Source organism: Acanthochromis polyacanthus, chromosome 20 (assembly GCF_021347895.1).
Source record: "Acanthochromis polyacanthus isolate Apoly-LR-REF ecotype Palm Island chromosome 20, KAUST_Apoly_ChrSc, whole genome shotgun sequence".
Taxonomy (NCBI): domain Eukaryota; kingdom Metazoa; phylum Chordata; class Actinopteri; family Pomacentridae; genus Acanthochromis; species Acanthochromis polyacanthus.
Window position 1 is genome coordinate 28,909,996 of NC_067132.1, and position 23,325 is coordinate 28,933,320.

Here is a 23,325-nt window from a genome sequence, read left to right on the forward strand (position 1 = left end):
TTGTGTACTGGAAACTGCCTGGTTGTTGCAGAAATTCATATAAATCTAAAAAAAATATCACACACACTTAGAAATGTCCTCAATTTTGAAAGAAAAACAGTTTTTCAATGAAGATAACAGTAAATTAATCAGAAATACAGTCTAGACATTGTTAATGTGGTAAATGACTATTCTAGCTGGAAACGGCTGATTTTTAATGGAATATGTCCATAGGGGTACAGAGGAACATTTCCAGCAACCATCACTCCTGTGTTCTAATGCTACATTGTGTTAGCTAATGGTGCTGAAAGGCTCATTGATGATTAGAAAACCCTTGTGCAGTTCTGTTAGCACATGGATAAAAGTGGGAGTTTTCATGGAAAACATGAAATTGTCCAAACTTTTGTAATGTACATCTTCACTCTCTCAGTCAGCTGCTATTGACTGATTAATTCAAAACTATTTTATCAATTTGTCAATTACCCTAAACAATTAGTATTCCTCCAATAAAGCCATTGAAGTCACGGCAAAACACAGCACGGTACAAAATAGAAACAAAAGTTGACATATCAAAATGCAAAACTGTTGAGTTCACCTAACAACACTATAATGGTTAAAAAAAAAATGTCAATAAAGAAATAATTCTGAGTTAGTAGTGCAGGTCTGTTAAAAATACTGATGCATGATTGACTATCTAAATCATCTTTAGTTGTAGCCCTAATTTCTGTCTCTCTTCCAAAAGGCAAATCAAAGCAGATAACTAACATGTTGAACATGTGGATGGTTGCAGAAAGGTACCAATGAAGGTTAAAGTCTGGAAATATTAAGTGTTATTTATTATGGGCTCAATATTCAAAAACACATTGAAAAACATGCTGTGATCAGATTTCATCGACAGCATCCTGGCAATATAAGCAAACAGCCCATACCATAATAGTTGCAAACCCCCGCTGGCTAAAAGCAGAGTGCAGAGAGTGAATTTAAGAATGACCTTCTCGCCCTCAACAAGTACAGCCAGGGAAGTAAAGGGCCGACGCATTTGACCCCTGATAGCTTTAGCTGACTGTTCAGTTCAGTTCAGCATTACTCTGCAAAGCTGAACGCCGCTATCAGCTCCCAGTTGAAGAAAAAAATGCAGGTTTTAACTAAAAAAAAAGGACAAATAAATTCACCACAAATTTATATACACTGTTGTTCAAAAGTTTGGGGTCACACAGACAATTCCATGTTTTCTATGAAAACTCACACTTTTATCCATGTGCTAACATAACTGCACAAGGGTTTTCTGATCATCAATGAGCCTTTCATCACCATTAGCTAACACAATGTAGCATTAGAACACAGGAGTGATGGTTGCTGGAAATGTTCCTCTGTACCCCTATGGAGATATCCCATTAAACATCAGCCGTTTCCACCAACAGTCGACCAGTGGAATGCGATCATTTGGATGTTTCGCCATGAAACAGGAAGTGCGGTCGAACTAGTCTGTACATGCTGCAATCTGCTTGAAACTTTACACATGTAATCAGAGTCCAGTCCTTATCACATCCAAAGGTCGAAATACACTCTCAGTTGCAGCACCACCTGGTGGGCATGCTTGGATTTGCTAACCAGCAAGGATGCGAGGACCCATCCAAAGCTGCTTGCAGCTTTAATTCAATCTTATCTTCATTAAAAATAAATGCTTTTCTTTCAAAAATCAGGACATTTCTAAGAGACTCCAACTTTTTGACCAGAAGTGTATATATACAGTGGGGAAACACTAAGCACTAAATTAACAGGCTTCAGTGTAGGGCTAGGATTTAGAACAATGTAAATAGAAAGATATACTTTCTGCAACAGGTCAGTTGAATTTATGCAACACACCAATGGCGAAAGGCTTTGAAACTCTGCTATCCAACACTGGAAAGCAGTCAGATATAAATCTCTCTGTCCCCTGTCTCTTTTACAGAACTGAAACACATCCAAACCAACAGCCAGGTTCTGAAAGGCTGTGAAAGAAGACAAGGTTGAATTCTGGATTCTTTATTTATTTTTTCATAGCAATTGGGGAAAAAAAGCTGCTGCCTTGGATTCAAATGATTGCAGAAAAGGGCCTTGATGATTATTAAGATGATAAATATTAAGAAAATAAGTCTGCATGTACTCATTTGTGTTAACCAAACTATTAGACGGGCCTCTAATTTCCATCTACAAATTCACAAACCAGCAGCAGCTTTCTGTAGCTGTTCACCTTGCTGCAAGCTGCTTTTTAAAAATGTGGCATAATTTAGAGACGATGAATGAAACGAAACAACATTGTGAAGGTAAAGGTGGAATAAAACATGCAGGAGAGTTTCTCCACTAAGACCAGAATGCAAAAATCTGAATCTAACAGAAGAAAAGAAGGCGATAGACGATCAGAAGGCTGTTTTGGTTGCTTGGTGCATTGAAGATAATACAGGCGGTCATGATAATCACATGGTCTCAATAGCTCAACCATCCCCATCAAACCAGCTTAACGCTGCTCCATAGAGTCTCTCTCCGCGTTGTCTTTCCACATACAAAGCTTGACATTTCAATCCGAGCCTGGCGCTTCAGATGCTGAGGCGACAATTACTGGTGAGGAGAATGCGCTGGAATAAGGATAATTCTCAGACAACAGCCACCAATGAACCACTCTGTGATCCTGAACGAAATGCTCAGGTATGCCAAAACAGGCCGCGGCAACCAAGGACATAGATGAGGCGGTCGGCTTTAACGGACATGCTTAGCGGGCCACGGCTAATGAGGTCTGATGCTGAGGTTTGGGGTTTGCCAGTGAGGCAGCAGACCTGAGCAGATGCAGACAGATGACCATTGCTCCAATACACATTTGCACCCAACTTCAGCTTCCCTTTGGTTTTGTTGTGCCCCTCGGGGGAAATTACACTTAAAGAGAAGCATCAATAGTATTATTTCCCATTACACGACATGTATACCAAGACTGGAGTCGAGCAAAGTACCAATAAACCCCCCGAAAATGAAATGTATTATCAGTGTGATGCAGCATTTTCTAAATTTAATATCATGAGAAATCAGGTATAAACACGGCCATAGCTGAATTGATTTTTCAATAAAGAAAAACATGCATTCTCCGCCCCCCCCTCTGCTCCCTCCACCATCCACCTGAAAATAGCCCAGAGAAAGTGCTCTCCTCGCTGACAAGCGGCGAGCAGTTTGCTCTCCTGTCAAGCTACGGTGGAGCAAAAGGTCGATGCATGTCTCCAGCGAGAGTGTCAGCGAGGAGAGAAATGTGTGCATTAGCCTTTGAGTGTGCATCAAATCTAAACCGAGACAAAGAGCCGGCAGTCAGTCGCTTTATAATGAGGAAAACGTGTCCATCAATAAATAAAGGGGTGCTCGCACTCTTACAGGTTCTGAGGATACTTTAGTATGGGGTCATCTCACCAGACAAAGCTATTCTGTTGTTTGTGAGTTAGATCCAGCTCTCATTACTCTGCAATACAGTGCTCAAGCTGGGAGGTGACTGTCCTAGCTTAGCATTAACGAAGGAACCAGACTGTCAATGGAAGTCACGTGGTCTAGGTACTTTTTGATGTACAGTTTGTACCTGAATCCAGCATGTCTGTGATGATTTTCATGCCAATGTCAAGAAACATTTAGAGCTCCTCTTTAAAGCACAATCTGACCTTTTTACATATATGTTTTCATGTAAATGTAACAAAAAGGTGCAACTTCTTAATTAGTCAGCTGCACAGTTGCTGGCAGGTGGATTTTTAAACTTTGGGGGAACTGTATACTCACAAAATCCTGCTTTATGCAACACTTTATGTGAAGCTAACTGCACATGAGCTCCAGCTCCATACTTGATGCACATAAATGTGCATCAAGTATGAAGAATGAAAAATCTATTTTTAGACAGCTAAGAGTTACTTGTCATTGGTTTGGTGCGACTCTTCCCCTCTTCTCCTCCTTTACTACAATAAACAGAGTAGCAGAAGGTTAGAAGAAAACTGCGAGAGAGGTCATGAATTAAAAGGTGGTGGCTAAAGCAGAAAATGCAGTGAGGGAGAGTCTGGGATGGAGTTTTTGCACATAGCGTTCAATTACACCGAAGCCAGCGGGGATTGGACGTACTCATGCGTACTGCCGTTGTCAATAATCAAAGAAAAAAATGGTTAACAAGATTTTTGTTCATGCAGAATGCCTCTTGCACTGGAGTCAATAGTGTATGTTAATTACTTGAGGGTAAAGCTATCGACGGTGTTTTGTCAATTTGTCATCTAATTATGGTAGACTGCAGCGCGCGGCTCAAACTTACAGCAGTGGAGCTGTAATTAAACAGAGCTATGCTGATTTGCTAGAAGTTACTGCTAAAATTATTTGGGTAGTGGCCACTTTTTGGCTTATTCACAAATAATTGTTACAGGCAAACAGTAATATACTAGTTTTAATGGTAAACAAAGCTTCATATCTTTGTTTTATGCAAGCTTCCTTCTTATATTAAGCAAACACTGCTAAAGTGGGAAGATGTGGCAGTCAGATTTGATCCATATGCTTGTTTAAATCGCTTCTCCGGCAACCCAAAGTGGAGTTGTAGAATACTATCTCCTGCAGCAACCCTCGCTGACGTTGATTAGCAGGAAGTTATAGCGGATTGAACTGTCTGACACCTTTAAGCACCACCGTGACACGGCCGTCTCGACTGAAATGACAAAAATATGAACTTTCAAATCCACTTGCGAGCACACAGATTATCTAAGTGCTTATTGGTAAAACGTCAACTGGTTGTCAAAGTAAGTATTTCGCCATTCACAAAAGACACCATCAATCTTGTGATGACGGATTACGCCTCTGCAAGATAGCCGCTAGATTTTGAAACGGCAGAAAAGGAGGTACACAATGAACATTAGAGGGTTTATATCGATACAAAAAGGTGTTTAGAACTGAACAACGGGTTATTGTTGTGTAGGTCTATGAAGTATGCAGCATTTAAAATGACAAAATTAAAGAAGAACTGGGCTAAAGTAAGGACAAAGTGAAGACATTGGTTGCCAATTTAAAGACTCCCTTTCGTGAAAATTGAGTTGTTTCTTATTTGCCTTGTTAGCATGTCCGCATAGTTCTTTTTAAACGCTTGGAGACACTAATCAATAACAAGACAACACGATAGCTGAGGTTTTCCACCTTGAAGTGGTGTGTCAAAAACATGGAATCAGACATTGACATGCAACAAACCCAAGGAAACAAACCTGTACACTTACAGGATAGAAGCTTTTGTATCAGAGAAAATTGGTTTCTGGCTCAAACATGTAAAGCTGAATTACATTCTGTTGTGAGCAGTCTTCAGTGAGCTGATGTGCTTGAGCTGCAACCAGTTTGGCAGCACAAACATGAGCTTTCAGGGGTTCAATCAATGAGCAGAAAGGGGCTTTAATGATTACATGCGGCCAACTGACATATTCCTGGAGTAAGTGCAGCACATTTTCTGATTTACTCTGCCACAAATTTGGTCATTATCTCGAATGAAAAAGCTTTTTCTAAACTCCATTAGCTTGTTCAACCACCCAGGCCACAAAGCTTTCTCAAAATCAATGTTGCCCTCACGTGAGGGGAGTACAGCAGCTCAGAATTACTCACATCAGGCAGCCGAGGAGACGTATCTTTCCCCGTCCACGCTCTGGTTCACGTGGACAATACACTTAGATTCATTGTCGGGGTCATACGAGTGAAATTAAACAAAGTAGGAGTCCGTCACTTTATCACGCTACTTAAAATGCCAGTGAGAAAATGTCTCGGAGGGGGACAGAGTTGTGCTGTGTGTCTATTCCAGAGCATTTCATCATAGAAAACAGACCCAAACACAGACAAACACTGTTTCTCGAGTACATTTGTTCACAACTAAAGAGCTTTCAACATCAATTTTAAGTCTGAATTTGCCTTAAACAAACTGAAACTAAAGATTTCTTGCCATCTTTCCCTACTCCAAAGGATTCAACATCTCTCTTGGAGACAAAGAGCTGTAATCTCTTTATGTGAGCTAAGAAAAAGGACAGCCTGACAGATTCCCAGGGCATCGGCTACCAAGGGGACAGCTTCAGAAAAGGCCCGAGCCATTTGTGCATTTTTAAAGGGAGCACAGCAAAGTCTCCTAAAATAAAATTTGGTAACTTAATCTCCAAGACGTACTGTAGGGGGAATGAGGGGTGCCTTGAAATCTGATCTTCTCCTGGATAGCTGGCAGCCGGAGACCAAATATAGGCCCAGTGCTTCGCTCGTAATTGGGAGCTTTATTGATTTCCGGGCCTGTCGTCACGCCTGAGGTGACCTTTTGTTTGAGAATAATTGCTCTATTAGAGGGTTTATTCAGGCACCTGCTGGGTATCTCAGACACTATTATTGTCCAATAAGAATCCCCAGGCAGTAAAGTAGTGACCCTGTGCTGATATGTGGGCTGGACGGAGGGAATCTGACTTTCTGCACTGCGGGGGCTTATCATCAAATGAGAAAACAGGGCCGGCTGGGTACATTTTGGGGGTTAACGTCGGCTGTAATACAGCTGGGAAGCTTGATAAGGTTAAAACATGTATTGCTTCTACTGCATTGCTTTGGTTCCAAGAAGACCAAGCACAAAATATCACAGAATTACACTGCTGTTGGAAAGTATGGGGTCGCCTAGACAATTTCATGTTTTGCATGAAAATGCACACTTTTATTCATGTGCTAACACAACAGCACAAGGGTTTTCTAATCATCAGTGAGCCTTTCAACACCATTAGCTAACACAATGTAGCATTAGAACACAGGAGTGATGGTTGCTCAAATCAGCCGTTTCCAGCTAGAATAGTCATTTACCACATTAACAGTGTCTTGACAGTATTGTCTAGACATTGAAAGATACTGCTTTTGTTTGAAAAATAAGTACATTTCTAAGTGACCCCAAACTTTGAAAGGTGGTGTAAATATTTATCCACATAGCTGGCACATGAGAAACAAGAAAAGCACTTGTATGATTTCTGTTGGATGATGTTTGTGGTCCACAGTGGTCGATTTATAGTAGGATAGCAATCGTGATCGTCAGCAGGCAGCTGATGTATTGTTCACTTGTCATAGCTACAGTGACACTGTAATGCTATCTCGCAATGATATAGAAATCTTTAACAAAACCGTGAATCCAGACTATAAGCTGCATCACTGAGAAAATCTAATCACTTGATCCTTGTATCATTTCTGACCTTTCCTGAAAATTTCATCCAAATCTGTTAGTCCATTTTTGAGTAATGTTGCGAACAGACAGACAGATAGACACACAGACAAATGTACAGCACGTCGTTACATAACTCCGCCACATTCCTTGGTGGAGTAATAACTCAATTGCTGCTGTCAAATATCCAATCTTCTGCAGCATTAAATATCAAAAAGACTGCTTCTACTGCTTCTCTACCAAGTGGCGCGCCATTAAAATGTAGCTCGTGTTGTCTGAGGGGTTCATCCCAAGTGTGATCAACACAAAGTTAGAGAGGTTTTACCAGGGAAACTTTCTCAGGCCGAGCTGAGCCTTCTGGGTGGTTTGGCCGAAGCTCAGTGGCCCCCCAACCTTGAGAGAGCTCTGAGAGAACTTTAAGTCAACAGAAAGTCAATAATTAAAAACAGAACAAAAAGAATCCTGGCTTTCTTTCCATAGCTACTCTTTATTTATACATTTTGGCATGGGCCAAAGGGCAAAAAAAAGAAGTTGAAAATGCAGAGACTACAAGATGTGTGTGACATTGCAGACTGTACAAGTGTGCTTCTAAATAAAACACCATTCAGCAGACCCAAAGAAGAGCTTGTACCGCTACAAGGGTGGTGATACATACGTGGCTGCACCTGATTTAGAATTCTGTCAATGATTTTTGGGTATTTAATATGAGAATTCAATTATTCAGTTCTCTATTTTTTCACATGAACTACGTAGAAAATCGATTTCCATGAGTCTCTGTGATGATTTTGCTCACATTAGTCAGAAGCAAGAGAGTAGTGGAATCTGAATTGAAGCTTATTTTAACTGCCAACACAGTTGCTAAAAAATGAGACAAGAATAAGAAATCAACCTCTAATAGCCAATTTTTCTTCTAAATTCCACCTTAAGCACTAAGTACGATGTGCAAATGAATGAAATGTAAAAAAATAACTGACAGGAGCTGAGACATTTTAATTAATTTTCCACATTCAGTGATGATAAGTTATAAGAAAAGTTGAGATTGAATTTTGGCAGGGATGTCCTTGAAAAGTTTGAAATTTCACCATAATTTAGACTCCTTTTGAAACAACTTCTCCTCTACCTCAGCTTTCTCTCATCAGTTCATCTCCAACACATATCAGGATTGTTGCAAATTTTCAAAATCCCAAACTTTTCCAGACTCAAATTCCCAAACTTCTTCCAGATTCCAAATAAGCAGATGTTTATTATGTGCACAGATGGTTTTAAAATCCAACTGTTATTGTCTAGCAACAAGGAAAACCAATTTGTGGCCAAATCAGTGTAATCTTCCTTTAACATAGTGAAAAAAAATCATATCATCTTATTATCTTTGTAGTTTTTGTCTCTTTTATACATAAGAGCGAAAAAGTGTTGAAACAAATTACATATTTTTTCTTCGTGGCATCTGTTCAGTTTTGTTTATCGACTGTGTCCATGGTAACAGCAATAACAGCAGCCACAAAGGTCCTGTTTCCTGACACAGAGAAGACAAATAAGCTACATATTTGGTTATTTTTCACACTACATATATATATATATGCAATCCAAAAATATATTGTGGCCATTGTTTCTAACTACTCTGGTCACACATGCCCAGATCTGGCACAGCTGTTATGTGCAGATCTGCATTGGAATGTGTCTTCAATTCTACTTCATATTTTTCATTTCAAGCTTGTTATGCACATTTGGACCGTACTGGCTGTCTGCTGAAAACACACATGGAAAACCACTGATTGTATTATCAAATTAATTTTCGAATTTCAATGTATAGTTCCAAAATAGTCTGGAAAAGACAACTGTTTTTCAAAAACTCACTAATCTGTGGGGGAAAGAAACGAAATTACCAGAATCTAAAATGCTGGCATGCTGTCACAGGACTTTAATTTTCAGATTTTTTTTTCCCCCAGCAAATTCACAAGCGAACTTTGCTAGAATAGAAAAAAATATACATATTCATCATGCCCTCATTTGTAATTTCTCATTGAAGTATTGTCCCTGTGCATTTTTGTAAGCTCTTATTGTTTTATCCAGGGGGCTGCTCTAGTTACAGTTAAGCCCCAAATTCTATATTCTGATTCAAAATCATTTGTATTTTACCAGTAGGCTTCATTTTGGCAGAAAATGACAAAAACAAAGGACAGGAAACAGTCAGACATTGTGTTAGAGGTGTTAATGATACATTTGAACTAATTCCATGTTGTTTTTTTAGACTCATTCTAAAAATGTCATGATCCAATTCATCCATTCTCTAGTAATTTTTTCGAGATTTTTTTTGAGAAAATCCATTTCCAATTCTGTTCCACAATGGTCCTGGTGTTTTTCACCATGTTCTAAAGTGTTCTAATACACTATAAAGTTAGATCAGCTTCTGCAGTAGTTCTCTTTTGAGTTACTTGTCAATCGAAACTCATTATTAAAGCCAAAAAGCTCAGTGACCTTGCTATTGGAATCAATCGCTGAGAAACAGTTGCTCATCATGGTTGCTCACAAGACAAGGAAAGGTTGTAAAACGCCAGTGGTCGCGATGCAAAGCATGAACTAAAAGAACAAGGAGTGCCACATGTTAGAAAAATCTCAGCGGGTGTGGAGGGAAGCCAGTAGTGATCCCTACACTGGTGAATGGTGCAGCGCCAGAGGCCAAGAGGAATCCAAGGATCCCCAGCAGAATCACATTGATGAATCAATTTTTGGATCAACATCTCAAGGAAGACACTCCAGCAGACACCATGGAGTCATCATGGATTTTCACCAAATCCTCCAAAACAGGCACACAAAACCTGACTATCCCTTGCAAAAGCTTACTACTGTCAGAAGAAACCATTTGTTCAAACAAAAATTCACTAAAAATCCGTAGGTATGAACAAACTGGAGCTAAAATTTAAATCATAATGAATAATAATGTAATTTAAATCTGAATCAAATTTTATTTCTGAATCTATGGAGATGTAAAATGGGAATAAAACTTTTTCAAACAGGAGGTTGAATGGCCTTTCAGTGCAACCTTAGCGGCAACATCAATACCACTTTCAATGCGTCTGCTCTCCTTTCAAACGTCCTCCCCTCGCCTTGTGTAGGGGATATGAAAAGCCAGTTGAAGCCTTTCATCCTATTGCTCTCTGTGCCTTAAAACACCAAGACAGGATGTGTGCATCCTGTGCTGTAAAAAAAGAAAAAAGAAAAAAAAGAAGATGAAATCGTTGGTATTTGACTATTGTGTTTGAATCAAACTTGGAAACCTGCTTGTCACAGATAGCTTTGAAGCCATACTGCCGGGGCCAAAGGGAGACAGACTGATGAACGAGGAGGTGAGCGTTCGTCACTGTGGTCCAGACATCACATTCCCCCTCTGAGTTGAGAAAATTGTCATGCTCCACGTTGCCTCTGGCACCACAACCCAGAATGATATCATTAAATCTTGGCATAAACAGTTATGACTCACACTGCTGTGCTGTTCCTGCTCGCTCGGTTCGTTAAGAGCCACGAAGGCAATTTTTTTTCCAACACCAGCTCGTAACCATCCAGCTTTGGTCACACTAAAAACATACAAACACCCATTCAGCACCGCAAGAAACATGAATTAAAGATTCGTGATTTTAGAGCTCCATTGAAAATCGTTGCCATGGCCTCTTTGTGCGTCCAGTCATTGCGAGCGCAATGGGGGGATAAGCAACTGTTCAGTGGTCTTAATGCACTAATGCTCTCTAATGCATTCGCTTGCCACAAAGCAGACATCGGCAAAAAGGTTCTCAGTGTGATGAAATTGATTTTCAACATGTTATTTTGTTCCCCATTGGCAAAAACACATCAGAGAAGCTGTAAGATTCTTTTCATTTACTGAAACCAATTGCTCTCTCGCAAGAGCACGGCCCCAATCCAGATCTTACAACACAAGAACACATGTTGTCGCGTTACCTCCGCAACAAAAAACTAAAGAAGCCCAACGCTGTTGATTACAGCCTTTCTGAGCAGTGAGTTGTCCTTATTGCTTCAAATACACCTGACAGAAACACCCACTGTGGTTTAAAAATTGAAATATTTACCATAAACACAGCCGTATTTAATGTTCACACTGTGAGAGACAAAGCTACAAAATGGAAACTGGCAAAGATAGGTTTTCCATCCATTGTTTTTTAAAGACTGGTTGGAACAGGAGATAATTGGAAAAGAGAAAGAAGACTAAAAAAAACATGACTGGTTAAAGCTTTGTGGTGTCATTTGAGCACTGAAAAAAGTTGTTCAATTTTGGTTGGTAGAGCACCTGTTAGGGGTCAATGTTGCCAGTTTCCATGACAACGACTTGTAGCCAGAAGCTTTTTAGCAACAATCTGGAAATCAACGGTAAAAATAAACCCGAAATTGCCACAAATGTAAACGTCAAAAAAAGCTTCCCAAACTCAACCATGTTCAAAAAAATTAACCTAATTTACTGTTAGGTTAAGAGACATCAACCGAGTGGTAAATTACAACCAGCCAACTAAGTAACTAACAAATGAATCAACAAACCAACCAACTAATCAACCAACCAAGCAATTAATCAACAAATTAATCAACCAACCAAGCAACAGACAGACCAATCAATTAATAAACCAGAAATTATTTATATTGCCCTTTTCATACAGATGAAATGTAACAGTGTTTCACAGATGAGAGGAACAAAAATGGTACAAAACAACACAAAACGATCGACTAGTAGACTAAAATGTGTACATAAGTAAATAAATCAATAAACAACAAGATCTAAAAAGTGTAATAACTAAACAAAACCCATCAAATCAATCAAATCAACGTGTAAAGTCTACTTGCTATGCTGTCATAGAATGTAATGTAGTTTTACAGTGTTGCAGCAGAGCAGTAGGAGAGCTGGTGTGCTCAAGCTGTAGCGAACAGGTGTAGATCTGCACATTCTAGAGGAAGCAAGGCATGAAGGGACTATTTTCATGGGGGAAAAAAAGACCACTAAGGATGTAATTCTGATGAGCAGAGTTGAGTTTCTAGGGGTTTAATTAATGACTGAGTGGAATTTTAATGCATATGCAGGGTTAAACTGTAAAACCTAACCTCAGGCTGAAGTTAACACAATTTTCTGACGAGAAAATGCATTTGATTTAGGAAAAGGAAACGGATAATCACTTGGCTAACCTTGAAAGCTGACGAGTCTAATCAGCATTAACTGGTTCAGGGATCAATACCTCTCTATTCAAGTATTTAATTATGGCAACTGTTGACCTTTAACAAACTTTGTTTGCTCTCTGCATGCAAGTGTTTCGTTTGCTCTTTGAAATCCAAGGTCCTACTCCTACTCCACATTCTCAAATTTTCACTTTATTGTCATAATTACACATGAAAGAATCTTTAAGATGGAGACAAAGTGTAAAAAAAAAAAAAAAAAAAACATGTTGGACTGAGCAACCGAAGGTCTAAGAGGCCAATAACTTCAAAAGGCAAGTCTTGGTGGAATCAGTTGAGTCGAACAATTACTGTTAATTTTGATATCATGCTGGCCTGAAGCCAACTCAAGGGTCAGCGACAAGTGATAATGAATGAGTGATAAAAACTCACTGCAGATCTTTGAGCTTCATTCAGACCTAGAGATTACCCAGGAGTGTAGTTTCTTTCTTCTTCTTCTTCTACTCCTGTGTAAAGATAGCAAATGACTGAGTGGGGGAGAACCTGTATTTCACTGATATAACCAGGGGTAGAGCATATAATTCGAAAGGCAATTGACAGCACCCTGAGGATCACTGAAATGAGATAATAAACTCCAGAGTGCAAAGCCAGGGACTGTGTGGACCTTTAATCTCCAAAATGGTAAAGAAGGAAGATTCAATCATGCTGTGTAACTGCCACTTAGCAGCTTTTAGTATCTCCGCTTGGTCATATAACACAGATGAACGATAAATCTTGTCAAGGCGGTCGCTTAAGCGGGATATTTTTTAAGGATAGATTTCACTAACAAACAAGCCACGGATTACAAGGGAAAGCTGTGATTTTATAATCGACTTGTCTGCATGCATATCATATTCCATCAAGCTATAAATTGAAATTCAGGGGGACTGAATAGATGATGGAAATCACTTTAAAATGTGTGTGGGCCCCACTTTCTATAGCAATTAGCACCCTGCGTGGAATGCCAATTCCAGCAAAGTGCCAGTGTACCACATTTTCATATCAGGAGAACAATAGCCAAATCAAAAAGAGCCCCCAGTCACGCTTCCTGTGGCGTTTGATGTTCGGAACAAAGTTGGAAAGCTTATTTTGCTGGAAGACTCTGAAATTAAGGGCTGCATGCTCATTTGCCAGAATGAGACACATCGGCTGAGCGTTTGATTCAATTTCAGTGGCTGGTTAACAAAGGGAGGAAAAGCATAAACAAGATGGCAACACAATTAATAATGACCAATATCCTTTTACCCCACTCACTTTGTCTGTTTTAATTTGTGTGTGTGTGTGTTTTCATTGTGGGGGGAAATAAGCTGCATACTGAGCCACAGCATCTCCATAGAAACTACCGCTGGGCGTTTAGAGTGTGCCCAGCAAATGTCATGATGAAAGTCAGTATTTCGGGCATGAGCACTAAACACCACTGAGGAGACACGTAATGGCTGCCAATATTTCTGAGCGTGGAGAATCAGCGGGGGGTTGACACGGCCGCCTCTGTGGGACGCATGCCAGCAGATATAGGCAATCCAAGGCCGGAATTGACAACACAGGCAGATGACAGGGACGCCCGCTTTTCAAGCAGAGAAAGATGATGTTGCATCAGGCCGCCTACTTTCACGCTCCCGTCACTGTAATGTGATGTGCTGTCACATTAAAAAAAAGCCTCGAGTTGGTCAATTTGAAGCGCCATCAGTATTCCCCCAGCGGCGAGAATTATTGCAGCCATAACAATAACACTAAAAGTTCGGGGCGATAAATGTCAGCAGGAACACTGGTTGGAACGCTGGCCCCGGCTTTGAAGCTCATTCCTCTAGGTCTGTGCCTGGCTGAGCACCCAGATGCCAAGATTTGGGCAAAGCCTTTGGCCTCCTGCAGGCTACTGAGTGGCTCTATGTGCAGCCAATTTGGATCACTAAAGAAAGGGAGGATTTATTCAATAGCAGCTATTGAAAACACAGCAAAAAGAGGTTTTGTTTTTTTTTAACCAAATGTACCAGACATTAAGGGAGCTTAAATAAGACGAAACTAATGACAATCCAACCTTTAGTCACTTTTAGCCGTCACACAGTGCCACAAACCACCCCTGGCAGCATGTCCAATGAAGCTGATTCACATCTGAGCCCCTACAGGCAATTACCTGCTTATCGTTTGTGACTGGTGCTTGCTCTCCTGAATGTTTGTCACCGACATCGGAGCAGGAGATTATGGGAAAAGAGGAAGAATACTAAAAATAAAACATATTACTGGCTAAAGATTTTTTGTGTCATTTGAGCACTAAAAAAAAGTTGTTCAATTTTGGTTGGTAGAGCATCTGTTAGGGGTCAACATTACCAGTTTCCATGACAATGACGTATAGCCAGTGGCTTTTTAGCAATAGTCTGAAAATCAACAGTAAAATTGAACCCTCAATTGACACAAATGTAAACTTTGAAGAAAGTTTCCCAAACTCAACTATAACCTCATGGTAAAAAACAAAAACAACAAAGAGTAATTTAGTCTTAGGTTGAAGGACTTCAACCTCATAGCAAATTACAACCAGCAAACCAACCAACACATTAATCAACCAACCAACCAACCAACCAACCAACCAACCAACCAACCAACCAACAAAATAACCAACCAACCAACGAAATAACCAAACAACCAATGAAATAACCAAACAACCAAACAACCAACACATTAATCAACCAACCAACCAACCAATGAAATAACCAACCAAGTAACGGTGGTGAGAATTATTGCAGCCATAACAATAACACTAAAAGTTCGGGGCGATAAATGTCAGCAGGAACACTGGTTGGAACGCTGGCCCCGGCTTTGAAGCTCATTCCTCTAGGTCTGTGCCTGGCTGCGCACCCAGATGCCAAGATTTGGGCAAAGCCTTTGGCCTCCTGCACGCTACTGAGTGGCTCTATGTGCAGCCAATTTGGATCACTAAAGAAAGGGAGGATTTATTCAATAGCAGCTATTGAAAACACAGCAAAAAGAGGGAATTTTTTTAACCAACTGTACCAGACATTAAGGGAGCTTAAATAAGATGAAACTAATGACAATCCAACCTTTAGTCACTTTTAGCCGTCACACAGTGGCACAAACCACCCCTGGCAGCCTGTCCAATGAAGCTGATTCACATCTGAGCCCCTACAGGCAATTACCTGCTTATCGTTGGTGACTGGTGCTTGCTCTCCTGAATGTTTGTCACCAACATCGGAGCAGGAGATTTTGGGAAAAGAGGAAGAATACTAAAAAAATAAAACATATTACTGGCTAAAGCTTTTTTGTGTCAATTGAGCACTAAAAAAAAGTTGTTCAATTTTGGTTGGTAGAGCATCTGTTAGGGGTCAACATTACCAGTTTCCATGACAATGACTTATTGTCAGTGGCTTTTTAGCAATAGTCTGAAAATCAACAGTAAAATTGAACCCTCAATTGACACAAATGTAAACTTTGAAGAAGGTTTCCCAAACTCAACTATAACCTCATGGTAAAAAAACAAACAAACAACAAAGAGTAATTTAGTCTTAGGTTGAAGGACTTCAACCTCATAGCAAATTACAACCAGCAAACCAACCATCACATTAATCAACCAACCAACGAAATAACCAACGAAATAACCAACCAACCAACCAATGAAATAACCAACCAACCAACCAACCAACCAACGAAATAACCAACCAACCAACCAACCAACACATTAATCAACCAACCAAACAACCAACCAATGAAATAACCAACCAAGTAACGGTGGTGAGAATTATTGCAGCCATAACAATAACACTAAAGGTTCGGGGCGATAAATGTCAGCAGGAACACTGGTTGGAACGCTGGCCCCAGCTTTGAAGCTCATTCCTCTAGGTCTGTGCCTGGCTGAGCACCCAGATGCCAAGATTTGGGCAAAGCCTTTGGCCTCCTGCAGGCTACTGAGTGGCTCTATGTGCAGCCAATTTGGATCACTAAAGAAAGGGAGGATTTATTCAATAGTAGCTATTGAAAACACAGCAAAAAGAGGTTGTTTTTTTTTTTAACTAACCGTACCAGACATTAAGGGGGCTTAGATAAGGCAAAACTAATGACAATTCAACCTTTAGTCCCTTTGAGCCGTCACATGGTGGCACAAACCACCCCTGGCAGCATGTCCAATGAAGCCGGAGCTTCTCCTAATTCGTATCAGAGCCCTTGCAGGCAAGTACCTGCTTATCGTTCGTGACTGGCGCTCGTTCTCCTGAATGTTTGTCACCGACGTAGCGGAAGGTGGCGCCGGAGACGACAGTGGGGCCCATGGAAAACGGTCAACATTTCAATTAGAGGCTCGGCAGGAACATGGCGGCTCCTGATCGCCTTCCTGCTCGGCGGCTCCAGGCCCCCCCCATCCCCACCACTAATTACAGTAGGTCGATAAGGCCAGAAAACACAGCTCGAACGGACTGAGGCGAGGCACAGATAAACACGAACGCAGACAAGAATACAAAGAAGTATTAACTTACACACTGATCCACACACACACAGATACAGGCTGATACACTGCTGACAGTCTGAAGCATGATTAATCCTGCTTCTCTTGCCATTTTCCACTCTGCATACAAAATGCACCTGCAACCACAGAAAAAAGGCATTTTCTCCAGTTCATCTTACAAAAGAACACACACAAATGGCTGTAAATGCAACTCATTTGCCTTTTTAATGTGCTTTTCACTTCAGACAAGAAGGGGAGGAAAGAAAAACCTTGTCGAGTTGCTTCGTTTAAAGAAATATGACCAGTCAGGTTGATGAAAGCATTGCTTAATGAAATCCATATGCATATTCCCACACCTTAGAGACACAACTAGGATGCAACAAAAGAAGTCTACACATTTTCTTTGTTGTTGGTTTTTTTTGCAAAAAAAGAAGAAGAAAAAATGCTGACCTTTACCTAAATGAGGCAGCTTTACACACTATTTGGAAATTCCTCCTGAGGTGTTTTCGGAAAAAGCCTCACACAAACACCTGGCGTCGACGGCAGCCATTACGGAGATGGAGGACTGTCATGACATTTAGTTTGACCGTTGCTCCAAACACTGAATATTTATTGCTGTATTAAAGTGCCCCCCTGCTCCCCTCCTCCCGTGGTTTATAAGCCATTTCGGCAAAGAACATTTAAATCATGACAACAATCATGACAGATCGCTGTGGTGGCTGCCTGGTTGTTCTCGCCTCTAATCTCCACTTCAGACTCCAGCACCACATCTCAATTGTACATAATTGCCCTGAAGATGAACTATGGCACAAACATTAGGGGCATCCAATTCTCCTCTAAATCCATCTTCCATACCCTCTTATCAGTCAAGGGCACTCGGCAAACAGGAGGCCGATTATCTATTAGCAAAAAAGTGAATCGTCTTGTCACTCTTAGCTATTTCCACATCCATTCCGGCCACTCTGCTTATCGATCTCATTAAAAACGTGGCTATGTTTTTTAAAAAGGTGGTGAGCAAGCGAAGACCTGGTGCAGCTGGGTGGCTTCAAATGTATCTGCGCATCTCCTGAAGGAAATGCCGTCGAGTAAAGTCGACTTGAGTTGCAAGCAAAGTCGCTAGAACCTGGCAAATGAAGCAAAAACTCAAATTATGCAGGGAATATATGGCGAGGAGTTCAGTGGGATCTCATGCATATGAAAAATCGCCTCCCGGGAGGTGGATAAAGGTTCTGTTTTTTTCCCAACTCTGCATGCACTTGTAAACAGAACTTTTCACACCGGGGGGGAAGCAGGGAGGTGGTCCAAGCCTGGCAACTGACAGAGCTGGATAGCTTTGGCCAACAGAGCACCGGTTGTCTGAGCTGCTTTCTATTCTCTGGCTAGCAAGATGAGCACTCATAGGACAATACATTCACACAGCTGATTGAAAAAAGCCCACCAGTGCCATCGATTTCTGCATGAAAACCACTTCTCCTTTGTTTCCAATCTGTCACAGAAGGTTGCATAAAAACACAAGAACACAGCTAATAAGCTACACTAGGATCCAGCACTGTGAAATTCTTTGGAATTCACCCACAGATCACAGCGAATTTGTTGAAATTCATTTATTCTGCTGTGAGATTTTACCATTTTGTGAGAGGCTGAGCAAATTTGAATTCTCTACAGCAGGGGTGTCAAATTCATTGTCGTTCAGGGGCCGCATGGAGCTCAATTTGATCTCCAGTGACCAGCAAAATCACAGCATAACAACCGAGAAATGACCACAACTTAAAATGTTTCCCTGTTTTAGTGCAAAAACGTACATTCTGAAAATGTTTACATTTAATGAACTATCTTTTACAAAACATTATGAACACCCTCACAATTAAGTAAAATTCTAACAATCTGTTAGGCCTCAGTTCATCATTTGCACATTACAACTTCCAGATCACAGTGTTTCTACAAAGGGACAAAACATTTAGTCACAGGGTTTTGGAATTGAACAATATAGCATTGAACTTTGATTTAAAAAATTACTTGTCAAGATCTAGACATTATTTTCAGTTTACATTCATTTCCACATCTGTGTAGTAATTCTAACCACCTGAAGTGACACGCTATTAAGGAAGAAGGACAAGTTATCCTCTCTGCCTTGGAAATGTGTCAAATACATACACCTCCTGTCAAAAGGTTTGAGACGGGTTCTAATTTATTTGAATGAGAAAGTGTCTCAAAGCTTTTGACAGGGGGTGTATGTAAAAAACACATTAAAGTTGTGGCAGTATAGGTGACAAATTTAAAATCACAGTTACTTTTACTGAAAAATGGAAGTTAATATTGGCTCTGTAATTTTTACTCCACCAAGGAATGCGGCAGAGTTATGTGACGATCGGCATACATTTGTCTGTCCGTCTGTGAGACAAATTACTCAAAAATGGACTAATGGATTTGGATGAAATTTTCAGGGAAAGTCAGAAATGACACAAGGATCACTTGATTAGATTTTATGACTGATGCGGCTGATAGTCTGGATACATGGATTTGTTAAAGATTTCTGTATCACTGCAAGATAGCAGCACGGCGTCACTGTAACCATGACAACAAGTGAACACTACATCAGCTGCCTGCTGATGATCACATGATTGCAATCCCACTACAAATCAATCTCTGCAGATTTATCAGGACTATCCGTTGGAAATGATACAAGGAACAATTGATTAAATTGTGGGGGCATTTCTGAGTCCCATCAATTCCCACCACCCGCTACATATTTAGGTCACGTGGTTCGATATCCGTACATAACGTACACATGGATAACACACGCCTGTGCCGCATGGCCGCATTTCTGACCGTGCCATATGTGGGAATGAACAGCCTTTGTGGAGTACTGCGTTCTCGGAGTGCTTTTCTTGTTACACTTTACATCCCGGATTGGACCCTCTGGCGGGCTGGTTTTGGCCTGCAGGTCGTATGTTTGACACCTCTTCCCTCCAAGCTAATCTGTGAGTGTCTTTTTGTGCATCTTCTTGTCTGATCAACAGGTGATTTAGACATCTAGTTGGGTAGTGGGAAGCCTGTAAAAATGGATTCCTAGTTGATGCAAAGTGCCACTTCATGCACAGATGCACCACTTTGTTAAAAAAGCACTGAAACTCCACCAAATCTGCAGCAATGCTTTGCTGTGGTCCACATTCTGCAGGCAAAGTTCACGCCAAAAAAGCCACAAAAGCAGGTGGCGTGCAGACAATTCCCCTCCTGCAGCCCCACGGTGCCTCATGTGCAACTCGCTACTTTAATCAACATCTGCTTAAGCGCTCATCACTTGAGCTTTTTGTCGGCAGGCCACTGAGGCGGCAGCGAAAACAAAACACGGCTGATTAAAATCATATTTGTTTTTCCTCTCCGCGAGAAAACACGAAAAAGTCAAACATCGCCGGCTCGGCAATATTTACACCTCTTCGCCATCTTTAAAAGAGCGTGTTCCCGTCTGAGTCCTCTTCCCTCGTCAATATTTTGACTTTCAAGTGAGCCGCTTCACATTTCATGCCTCAATTTATCAGCTGATAGCAGACGGGCTCCGTTTGAAATAAACAACATTTTTATTAACATTTGACAAAAGCACACACCTTATTTTGAAGATTAACATGACACGAATGCTATCAGCCTATTAGGTTTGTATCCTCTCTCCGAGGAATCATACATGTGTAATAAATGTGCAAGGGTTTTCTTGTGCACTTTCTGTCTGCAGTAGCAAATTCTGCACTGTGCTGTTTGTCAGTTTTGATTCCAGTGCTGGTCTAGTAACATGCACAGTGACATGCATCATCTGGTGCACCCAATAACACCAGTCACCCTTTCCTCACCTGCCAGCTAAGAGCTCAGCAGGGTGAAAAAAAAGCTCCTTCAGGCACATTCATGTGTCACAAAAGCAAACAGAAATAAAGCAGCTTGATAGAGCACCAGGAAAAAGCTGCAAAATCACTAAAATATGAGCCCTTGCATTCTACCTATGCCACCATTCCTCTTTTCCTTCAGCCCCTCGGATGCCTATCCTCTTCAGGAACACCCACAGGCTGCTTCGCTCAGCTGTTACTCAAGCTGCTGCAATGGCATGAGCTGAGGTTTTTGGCTCTCAACCTCCCCCCTCAACCATCAACCAAACTGCTCGTACTGCTAGTATGAGATGCTACAAATTCGATTTTAACAGCGCAGATTTTCAGTTTTCAGTGTTCGAGCCTTGAGCTTGCACTACTCAGTAAGTTTTCAAAGTCTGCCAGTCATGCAGAGTGTGAAGAGACTGGCTGGATATTGGTTAAATGGTCAAGCCATCTCCGCTGAACTGAAGTCTCGCCCATTAAATGCTGTGGTGCAGCGATCCTGCTTTAAAGCTGCTCTTGGCTGCAAATGGCTGTGAAGGAAATCCCAACTTGGAAAACGTGGCATCATTAAACAGAAACCAGATGCTTTTATGAAACCAGAGGCCTCAAAAAAGACACCGAATCTGAGTGTTTGAACATCAAGCAGCCGAGTGTCAGGTTTTTGCAGGCTGCCAATTGCGTCGCCGTCTTTGTAATAACCTGAAGATGTTCTGACAACAGCTTCAAATGAGTCCAAAGCAACTCCCGCCTCCACAAATGCATTACCGCCCCCGGCCCCGGCTCAACCCCTCGCACCTCCAGAACCTCCACCTTGTTGCAGTAATGAGGGTTAGTGATGTGACTCTCTCTCGGTGTGCTGCGCCGACTTGATTACTGGCTGCTGCTGCTGCTATCTCTGGTGAGCTGCCCTCTATCTCCGTCCTCTGTCCCTGGACCGTAAGCCCTGCTAGCAGACCATCAATCAGCAGGCCGCAACAGGACCTCACGTAATCACAGCCGCTGTTTGTGTGTGTGTGTGTGTGTGTGTGTGTGTGTGTGTGTGTGTGTGTGTGTGTGTGTGTGTGTGTGAGAGTGTGTGTGTGGTGCAAACATGCGTGTCTATGTTACATGGCGGGCATCACAACCTAATATGCTCAAAGTAATTTTTCACTTTGTTGGAGCTTCATGCCTCAGGAAAAGCCACCGACAGCGACCATTAACCATCGACTGATGTTCCAGCATCACCGGGTCTCTAATCTTCTCAGTAATTAAGAAAAAAAGGTCAGTTTTTACTGGAGTGGACTGAATTTTTCTTGCTCTCAAGTCTCGATATCAATTGATTCAAAGACGACTGCCAACGCCGAACACAGCCGACACCGTATGCTAATTAGCCCATCAGAAGATCACAACATTTTACTTATCGGTCGGTCTATTGATCACATTTTTTTTCTGGCACAGAAATGCTGAATAGCTCATTGTTCAACAAGTCAATAGTCTGAAAATGAATTAGACCTTTTACCAGTTCTCAGGCAAAAATGCTAAACGGTCTCTTTTCCCAAATTCTCCAATGAGGATATGTCATGTGTTTCTTTATTGCTGTTTTTATTTAAATAGCTTTAAGTGTAACACTGGTATTCAGTGAAAAGTGATATTTAGAAGCTGCCACCTTGGGATCTTGCACAACTGCACTATTTTCTGACTTATTGTGTACTTAAAAATGATTCATTTGAACATAAATCAACAGATTAGTTAGAAATATAGCCCAAAATAATTCATGCAGCTCTAGTTTGTCTTATAAAATCAGGAAAAACTGTTTTATTGAGCCCATTAGAGCCCATGCTGATGCTTTTAAACTGCATCTTTTGTCCAACCAACAGTCGAAATCTCAGATATTCACTAAAAAGCAGCAATCCTTGGTTCTGAGAAGCTACAACTTATTGCAAAATTTTAATTAATGACTAAAAAAAATTCTTGACTACATCCCATTTATCAGTCCTTTCAGCATGATCTAGCTACTTTAAAGTCCATTACTTGCTAATGTTGATATTTAAATCTGTACAGTATGTTCAGGAGATGCAGGGTGGGACTGGTGGACCTTTCGGCTGCCTCCTAAGGTATGACTGACAGTCTGCTGCTAAATCACAGCAGGGGAAGATTGTCTGCCTGGCAGGATAAAGCCAAGTGTCCCACCTCACCTTTTCTGTCATTTTTTTTCCAACACCATGCAGCGTGGCACTGACAGATGCAGCCTAAAGTTATGGTTTGCTCTGACAGACTGGGAAACATGACTTACGATTTAGAAACTTGGCAAAAGATAACCTTTTATTCTTGCACCTCGCAGCAGGCAAAAGACCCAGGATGTAACAGCAGGATTCCACGCAGTAACTTACAGATTTAAGTGGAAAAAAGACTAATAATACAAGATTAAAACATGATGTACTGTTAAAATCAGTCAGAGCATTTTCCTAATGGAAGAATATCAGACATGCTGTTGAGTTTAGATGCAAAATATCACAAATAAACTGACATTTTCACATTTTTTTTGCAAAGTTGCATCAATTTCCTTTCCAATCTGGCAACTTTTAAAGATCTCTAGCCCTTTTGTAAGGCACAAAATTACCAGAACAGTAACAGAAAATTGCATTATTGCTCCAAAATGCCTGCTCTGTGCT

At 40.9% G+C, this 23,325-nt stretch overlaps 1 protein-coding gene across 5 annotated transcripts in view; it reads right to left on the minus strand.

Annotated features, from left to right (window-relative positions):
• dpp6a (dipeptidyl-peptidase 6a) overlaps window positions 1–23,325 on the minus strand; it is a 290,499-nt gene that overhangs the window by 120,507 nt on the left and 146,667 nt on the right. The window lies entirely within an intron of this gene.